The sequence below is a fragment of the Crinia signifera genome, unplaced genomic scaffold (assembly GCF_055691185.1).
Source record: "Crinia signifera unplaced genomic scaffold, ASM5569118v1 HAP2_SCAFFOLD_398, whole genome shotgun sequence".
NCBI classification, from domain to species: Eukaryota; Metazoa; Chordata; class Amphibia; order Anura; family Myobatrachidae; genus Crinia; species Crinia signifera.
In genome coordinates this window covers 17,501-26,331 of record NW_028142291.1, presented here as the reverse complement: position 1 = coordinate 26,331, position 8,831 = coordinate 17,501, and the positions used below count along the sequence as shown (strand labels likewise).

Here is an 8,831-nt window from a genome sequence, read left to right as displayed (position 1 = left end):
TGTCTGACTGAGCTTGTGCCGCTCTAGCTGTATGTAAACAGCGTAGCTGCCGGCCAGCAGCAGCAGCGCTGACAGGTCAATGTCACTGTGGCACTTGTAGTTCCACAGTGAAATAGGCAGCGCCTGGGCACCGCTGACAACGGGGGTATGTTAAAGTGCACACCCCGGCACAGCGATGCCGGCGCTTCTAAACTGTACGCGAGATTCAGACGCAACTGCGTTTGAATCTCGAGTCACATAGATAGCCGCTAAGGAAGCCGGAAAGCCTGGATTCAGACGCTAAAGCGTTAGAATACAGGCGCCTTGCAAGCCGCAAAGGTGTTGGGGCTTGTAAACCCAGACGCAAATGCGTCTGGATTTACTAAGGTGAAGGGGTACATCTAAATTTAGACGCAAAAGCATTAAATTTAGGTGGCCCTAGGGGAACACTATTGAAACCCACCCTCAGTGCCACTAGTGGACGCCACAGCTGTGGACCATTAGGATTATGTGCCACCGAAGAAGGACGGTGAATGTGAGACACCCAGCAGCAGCCGTCCCTATGTGTTCAGAAGAGGGATCAGGACCCAGGATTCCAAGACTGTGCCTTAACCTCACTCATTGATAAATGAGAGAGACAATGACCATAAGATCCTGAAACTCACCAACAAAATCATCCAGCTGCTGACCGGAGAGGTGACTGCTGGGAATAAGTCATTATACAGTAACACCGGGGGAGGTGACTGCTGGGAATGGGACATTATACAGTAACATCGGGGGTTGTGACCAGAGAGATGACTGCTGGGAATGGAACATTATACAGTAACACCGGGGGATGTGACCGGAGAGGTGACTGCTGGGAATGGGGCATTATACAGTAACAATAGGGGATGTGACCGGAGAGGTGACTGCTGGGAATGGGTCATTATACAGTAACACCAGAGGATGAGACCGGAGAGGTGACTGCTGGGAATGGGGCATTATACAGTAACAATGGGGGGGGGGGTGTGACCAGAGAGGTGACTGCTGGGAATGGGACATTATACATTAGCACCGAGGGATGTGACCAGAGAGGTGACTGCTGGAATGGGGAATTATACAGTAACACCGGAGAGGTGCCCGCTGGGAATGAGGCATTATACAGTAACATCGGGGGATGTGACCAGAGATGTGACTGCTGGGAATGTGGAATTATACAGTAACACCGGGGGAGGTGACTGCTGTAAATGGGACATGATACAGTAACATCGGGGGATGTGACCTGAGAGGATACAGCTGGGAATGGGACATTATACAGTAACACCTGGGGATGTGACAGGAGAGAAGACTGCTGGGATTGGGACATTATACAGTAACACGGGGGGATGGAAATGGGACATTATACAGTAACACCGGGGGATGTGACCGGAGAGGTGACTGCTGGGTATGGGACAGTATACAGTAACATCAGAAGAATGTAACCAGAGAGGTGTCTGCTGGGAATGAGACATTATACAGTATCACCAGAGGATGAGACCGGAGAGGTGACTGCTGGGATTGGGGCATTATACAGCAACACAGGGGGATGTGACCAGAGAGGTGACTGCTGGGAATGGGAGAGAGAGGGTGGAGAGAGAGAGGGTAGAGAGAGAGAGAGGGTGAGGCGAGAGAGAGAGGGTGGAGAGAGGGTGAGGCGAGAGTGAGGGTGAGAGAGAGAGTGAGGGTGAGGCGAGAGAGAGTGAGGGTGAGGCGAGAGAGAGGGTGAGGCGAGAGAGAGAGAGGGTGAGGAGAGAGAGAGGGTGAGGCGAGAGAGAGAGAGGGTGAGGCGAGAGAGGGTGAGGCGAGAGAGAGAGGGTGAGGCGAGAGAGAGAGAGGGAGGGAGAGAGGGTGAGGCGAGAGAGAGAGAGGGTGAGGTGAGAGAGAGAGGGTGAGGTGAGATAGGGTGGAGAGAGAGAGAGAGGGTGGATAGAGAGAGAGAGGGTGGAGAGAGAGAGAGATGGTGGAGAGAGAGAGAGGGTGGAGAGAGAGAGAGGGTGGAGAGAGAGAGAGGGTGGAGAGAGAGAGAGGGTGGAGAGAGAGGGTGGAGAGAGAGAGGGTGAGGCGAGAGAGAGAGAGGGTGAGGCGAGAGAGAGAGGTGAGGAGAGAGAGAGAGGGTGAGGAGAGAGAGAGGGTGAGGCGAGAGAGAGAGAGGGAGGGAGAGAGGGTGAGGCGAGAGAGAGAGAGGGTGAGTGAGAGAGAGAGAGGGTGAGGTGAGATAGGGTGGAGAGAGAGAGAGAGGGTGGAGAGAGAGAGAGAGGGTGGATAGAGAGAGAGAGGGTGGAGAGAGAGAGAGATGGTGGAGAGAGAGAGAGGGTGGAGAGAGAGAGAGAGAGAGGGTGGAGAGAGAGAGAGGGTGGAGAGAGAGAGAGGGTGGAGAGAGAGGGTGGAGAGAGAGAGGGTGAGGCGAGAGAGAGGGTGAGGCGAGAGAGAGAGGGTGAGGCGAGAGAGAGAGAGGGTGAGGCGAGAGAGGGTGGAGAGAGAGAGAGAGGGTGGAGAGAGAGAGGGTAGAGAGAGAGAGAGGGTAAAGAGAGAGGGTGAGGCGAGAGAGAGAGAGGGTGAGGCGAGAGAGAGAGAGAGAGGGTGAGGCGAGAGAGAGAGTGAGGCGAGAGAGAGAGAGAGAGAGAGGCGAGAGAGAGAGTGAGGCGAGAGAGAGAGAAAGGGTGAGGCGAGAGAGAGAGAGGGTGAGGCGAGATAGAGAGAGGGTGAGGCGAGAGAGAGAGGGTGAGGCGAGAGAGAGAGGGGGTGAGGCGAGAGAGAGGGTGAGGCGAGAGAGAGAGAGGGTGAGGCGAGAGAGAGAGTGGAGAGAGAGAGAGAGAGAGGGTGGAGAGAGAGAGAGAGGGTGGAGGGTGAAGAGAGAGAGAGGGTGGAGAGAGAGAGGGTGGAGAGAGAGAGGGTGGAGAGAGAGAGAGGAGAGGGTGGAGAGAGAGAGAGGGTGGAGAGAGAGAGAAGAAAAGGAGAGGGGGTGTGGAGAGGGGAAGTGATGGAGAGGAGGGGGAGTGGAGGAGCAGAGAAGGGGAGGGGGTGCGGAGTATAGGAGGTGAGCAGGAGGGAAGCGAGAGGAGGAGGGGAAGCAGAAGAGGAAGGGGAGCTGAGGAGTGAGAGGAAAGAAGAAAGGAAAGTAGGGGAGGGGGTGAGGAGTATTGGAAGCAAAAGAAAGGAGGGGGAAACAGGAAAGGAGGAGGGGGAGCGGAGGAGGTGGTTGGGGAGCTGAGGAGGAGGGAGAACAGAGAGCAGGAGCAGACAAGAAGAGGGGGAGAGGAGGAGGAGAGGAGGCATGGAGGAGGTGCAGAGAAGGGAGCGCAGTGCAAGCTGGTGCTGGGTACCTCCTGTGACAATCAGCAGCGATGGTAGCGATGATTTTGCTGCCCCTGCTCCTGGGCAGACTGGGTCTGCTGCACTTTCTCTTCTTCTGTGCTAGTCATCTCTTCCTGCTCCATCTCCCCGGCGCTGGGTCTTCTCTTCCTGTACCCCAGCACAGGTTCACTGGCAGTCAGAGAGAGAAAAGTGTGGGGAAATTGGTGAGGAGAGCAAAAGAGGGGAAAGGGAGAGCTGGGGAGAGGAGGAGGGGAAGGAGGAGAGGAGGAGAGGGATCAGAGAAGAAGGAGCAAAGGAGTGGAGGAGGGGGATCAGAGAAGGAGCAAAGGAGTGGAGGAGGAGAGAAGCGGACATGTAGAGAAGTAGCACAGAAGGCACTGTGTACCTCTTGTCATTGGTGCTGCATGGTACATGATCAGCAGCGATTGAAATGCTCCTCCTCCTCCGACGAAAAGTGGTGGGGAGGAGAGAGAGAAGGGGAGCAGAGAAGAGGAGGAGGGAGAGGAGTAAGAGGAGGGGGAGCAGAGTAGAGGAGGAGAGGAGAAGGGAGAGCAGGAGAAGAGGAGAGGGGGGAGGGGGAGAGGAAGAGAGGGGAAGCGGAGAAGTGAGAGAAGGGGAGGGGGTGCGGAGGAGATGAGGTGAGCAGGAGGGAAGCAAAGGAGAGGAGGAGGAGGGGTAGTGGAGGAGGGAAAGAGATGTGGTAGCTGAGGAGAAGAGGAGCGGAGACAAGGAGAAGGGAAAGCAGGGGAGGGGTGAAGAGGATTGGAAGCAGAAGAAAGGAGGGGAAGCAGAGGAAAGGAGGAGCAGAGGAGAGGAGGAGCGGAGGAAGGGAAGCTGAAGAGAGGTTGTGGGGGCGGAGAGGGGGGGAGGAGAGGAGAGGAGGAGGGAGCGGAGGATGGAGAGTAGATGAGGAGGAGGTGGGGGAGCTAAGGGAAGGAGTAGGAGGAGTTATGAGGCTGCTGATCCCTGTGTGTGGTTATATATCTCTTATATATTTGGCTACATCTGTCACTCAAAGTGTGTCTGGAGCTATAACGCTGGGTGGAGCCTCTGACTCACATGATTGACTCACATGACAGAGAACCAGCCCAGTGAGCCCACAGACAGTGCCAGACAGCCTCTGCCTCTCCATGGGCCTTATTTTGGTTCATTCTTTCTGACAAAATCCTTCTTAGATGGACAAAACCATGTGCACTGCAGGTGGGGCAGATGTAACATGTGCAGAGAGAATTAGATTTGGGTGAGTAATTTTGTTTCTGTGCAGGGAAAATACTGACTGCTTTATTTTTACACTGCAATATAGATCTCACTTTGAAGTAAAACCCCACCCAAATCTAATTCTCTCTGCACAAGTAACACCTGCCCCACCTGCAGTGCACATGGTTTTGTCCATCTAACATCTAAGAAGGATTTTGTCAGAAAGAATGAACTAAAATAAGGCCCCATGTTACACAGCAAAGACACAACTACTCACCAGACACACCAGGTGAGCGCCCCACACCTCTATACCTCCCAACATGACCCTCTCCAGGAGGACAGAATGCTCTGTTTGTGGACTTCCATCTTAATTTATGATTGTCATCACCTGTCATTTTAAACAGGGTACTTGACAAGAAAGGTGTTTAAGCACAGGTGATGGTAATCCATAAATTAAGAAGAAAGTCCAGAAACAGAGCAATGTGTCCCTCCTGGAGAGGGTCATGTTGGGTATGCACCTCCCCCCCCCCCCCCCCCCCATTCACGGCATCCCCACGATTAAATGGCACATGCAAAACACTGACATGGCTATGGTCGACAATGAAAAAGGTTGACAAGATTTATTTTTCACTTTTTCAATGTTTTCATATTCATTCTCATGTGTCGACATGGACACCAATGAAGTGCCACACTTATGTCAACATTTACATGTGTTGACCTTTCTGTGTTGATTTTTTCTTGTGGCGATTCGCAGCACACCCGGTGACTCCCACGATCCCCCCCTCCCACGATTCGCGACAACACCCCGGGCCCCCCCTCCCACGGTTCACGGTGCCACGATTCGCGGCACCCACATCCCCCCCGCGACCCCCCCTCCCGCAATTCACGGCATCCACCCACGACCCCTCCTCCCGTGATTCGCGGACACCCCTCACCTCCTCCCTCCCCCCCCCACCCCCGCGCGCGATTCACGGCAACCCCAGGATTAAATGGCACATGCAAAACACTGGCACGGCTATGGTCGACAATGAAAAAGGTTGACATGAGTTTTTGAAGATTTATTTTTCTTTTTTTTGAATGTTTTCATATTCATTCTCATGTGTCGACATGGACACCGATGAAGTGCCACATGTGTTGAACTTTCTGTGTTGAATTTTTCTTGTAGCAATTTTTTTCCAGTGACAACTATGAACTATGTGCACGTCCACCTACACATCATCAACCAATTCTTTGTATAATATATAACACCTGTTCTGTTTCACTGTAGGTGTTTTAAGTCAGACCTTTACCTGCTACTATTACTGTTTATGTAAATGCATTCTGAATGACAGCAACATCCTACCATCCTTCTACAAGAATATATAACCAACTAGGTGAATTATCGCGCCCCGTGCCCCCCCCCCCCTCCCGCAATTCACGGACCCCCGATCACTACCCAGCCTCCTGTTTTCCTGTGTCGTGACCTCCGCCAGTGGGGAGCCGCTGACTCAGAAACACCCTACTATACTATTGAACACACACACCTAAACAACATGCACACACAGCCCCCCCCCCCACACACCCACAAATGTCACTGTACCATCCACACTATCAATGTACATCTTACTCTGTAACCGCTTTTTAATTAAACAAAACAAGACACACCCCCTTCCACATCATATGCTCTCTATTTAACACATTTCACCTATAACTCAAGTTGCAATGCAGGCCATCTTTCATACAATTCTAACCATCTTTCTCATATACAAATGTTCACAAATTAAGGGGGCGCAGCCCCTTACGACGGTGTGATGAGCGCCCGTAGGGCGCGATGAATCACCTAGTATATATATAATCCTTGTCTATATGACAAATGGATGGCCACCCACGGGGGTAATTATCAATGGTGTGATCAGTGAAAAACCTTGATGGTATGGAATTATAAACAGTGAGCCATCGATGGTTTGCACCAATTGATGGTTGTCCCTTCTGTAGGGAAGAACACCTACTTCCCCCACCATTTTTGACTAACTAGCGTCTTCCCCTTGTTTCTTCTTCCATTCCTCTAATCGTAAAAAGTAATATGTATTTGGTTGTTAACCATCGATGGCTGATGGTTCTCTGCCATCTTTTGCAGAGTCCTTAGCTTAGCACTGCCCCCAATGGGCCGCATCTACCAACAGCAGCTCTCTAGCATCACAAACCATCGATGTTTTGCCTATTTGTAATGTACTTTGTATTGGTAGCTTTGGATCCCTTGGTGCAGCATATAAATAAAGGATGATAATAATAATGCAGCCCATCGATCGCCAACCTTAGCAACGTATGTTTGCGCACGTGTGTGTGGGAATACATACTACAATCTCTACCCCAACTACACGATTAGAATCAGCCTCCTGACATCGCTTACCTGCCCGATGCATCTGGAAGCTTAGTGGATTAACTAGCGCACCTTACTAAGCGCACACAGGTATAGTTCATTACCTGCGTTACAATTGCTGGGGTCTTTATATTATTTATTGACTACTAATTATCTAGCACAATTCTATAGTTATTCTCTAAAGCTGGGTACACAACGCAACAATCCTTATAAAGCGATGGGCCGCTCCGATGTATCACACCTGCGTGCACACTGAACGTCACGGTGTTGTGCCATATAATGTAACATATGTATAATTCAGCTGCACAGTATGAATAAGGGTCCCTAGAGGATGAGGTGGGTCCACTGCGGGGTTCCCTCTGTACCCCTAGAGGCCAGTGCAACCCTAGTCCCTTCTAAGGTGCAGCATCCCAAATGGGACAATGCGACCACGCGGCTTATCAAACTATGATTTGGGAACAGTGTATGACAAATCGAGTAGTGCGTGCACTAGGTTAGTACAATGGGTTACCTTGGTGAGTGATTTAGGAATACATTCTGTTTCTAGGGCTGGGCTGCCTGCTAGATAGGCTGTATGCCCGCCCTTGTCTGTGAGGATTGGACACATGTACACATGACCTGTGATTGACAGAGGAGCCAATCCGCGTGTGCCGCCTCCCAGCTGCCCCGTCTTCCAGATCACAGGACAGTGGACGCGTACTTCCGGGAGCTGCGCCGCCTGGACCACAGGAGGAGACTGGTCAGCCCTGCAGCGCTGCCCTGGTGTGGACCGTCTGGTGGTGAGTACAGTTAGACTGCTGCATGATGTCGCCGGCTACCCCCGCTGCCACCATGTCCTGACTGCCTTTCCTTCCTCCCACGCTGCTGCCTCGGCCTCCCGTTTACTGCTGCACCAGCCGCCCTCCTCCATTTCTACATACAGTATAAGGGTGACATTTTGATGGCTTACAATTTAAGGGGCTGTTGTGATGAAAGACAGTGTGGGGCTGGTGCGATGGTGACAGTGTGGGGCTGTTGCAATGGGGAGACTACAGTGCGGGCTGGAGCAATGGGGAGACTACAGTGTGGAGCAGGTGCAATGGGGAGACTACAGTGTGGGGCTGGTGTGATGGGGACAGTGTGGGGCTGGTGTGATGGGAGACTACAGTGTGGGGCTGGTGCGATGGGGACAGTGTGGGGCTGCTGCGATGGGGGACAGTGTGGGGTAGGTGCAATGGGGTTAGGTTTTTTTTCCTTGAAATGCCGCCTGCCACCGCTGGGAATAAAAAATAATCCGCGTGGCATTATGTGAATTTTGGCTCAATCCGCGTGGCATTATGTGAATTTTGGCTCAATACGTTTGGCATAATGTGTAAGGGGCAAGTATAATGGGGTCTATTATTTTGTTGCAGAATGTGTAGAAGTGGTATATGGTGTGGAACACTACACAAGGCCAATTTTGAGTGTCCACACCCTCTTTTCCTGAGCGCTCGCGCACAAATGTGTTGACACTATTGACACCAAGGTGGGCCTGTGTACTTTAAATGCCAGGACCTATTTTCAATCCCCTTCCCGCCCTTTATCTGCTCTCTGAGCGTGCACACTGGCACCATCTCTTTGCAAGTTTTTGAACAGGATTCTCCTAAACTCACTATGCCGCTATTTTTACATACTGTTGTAGACCAGCATTTTTTTTTTTTAAATATGGATGTTTTCCTCCTCTTCCCTCCCCTTCAGGATGCTACTAAAACCTTGCTGCCACTGAGGACCCCCAGGACGTTGCTCAGGACACCGCCCAACATAGACGGGAAGGATACAGGCGGGGAGACAGCTGCCCCAACTCCGCCCCCAGGGCGCTGCGGCAGAGAACACAGCCCAACGCTGCTAGGAACGACGCTGAGGAGGAGAGAGGTGCCCTATCCGACAGATGCTGCAGTACCCCCACCTGCGACCGATTCTATGTGAGTGCACTCTTCGGTCACGA

The 8,831-nt window shown here is 52.1% G+C and overlaps 1 long non-coding RNA gene across 2 annotated transcripts in view; it reads left to right on the top strand.

The window, feature by feature from the left end:
• Window positions 1-429: 429 nt before the first annotated feature.
• LOC146055233 (uncharacterized) overlaps window positions 430-8,831 on the top strand; it is an 11,651-nt gene continuing 3,249 nt past the window's right edge. The window contains exons 1-3 of one of the 2 annotated variants that reach the window (XR_014468539.1): window positions 430-675; window positions 7,434-7,647; window positions 8,585-8,808. This is a non-coding gene — a long non-coding RNA (uncharacterized LOC146055233). Of the gene's footprint in view, window positions 676-6,557; window positions 7,648-8,584; window positions 8,809-8,831 lie in introns of those variants that run through there. The other variant, XR_014468538.1, reaches the window with a different exon arrangement.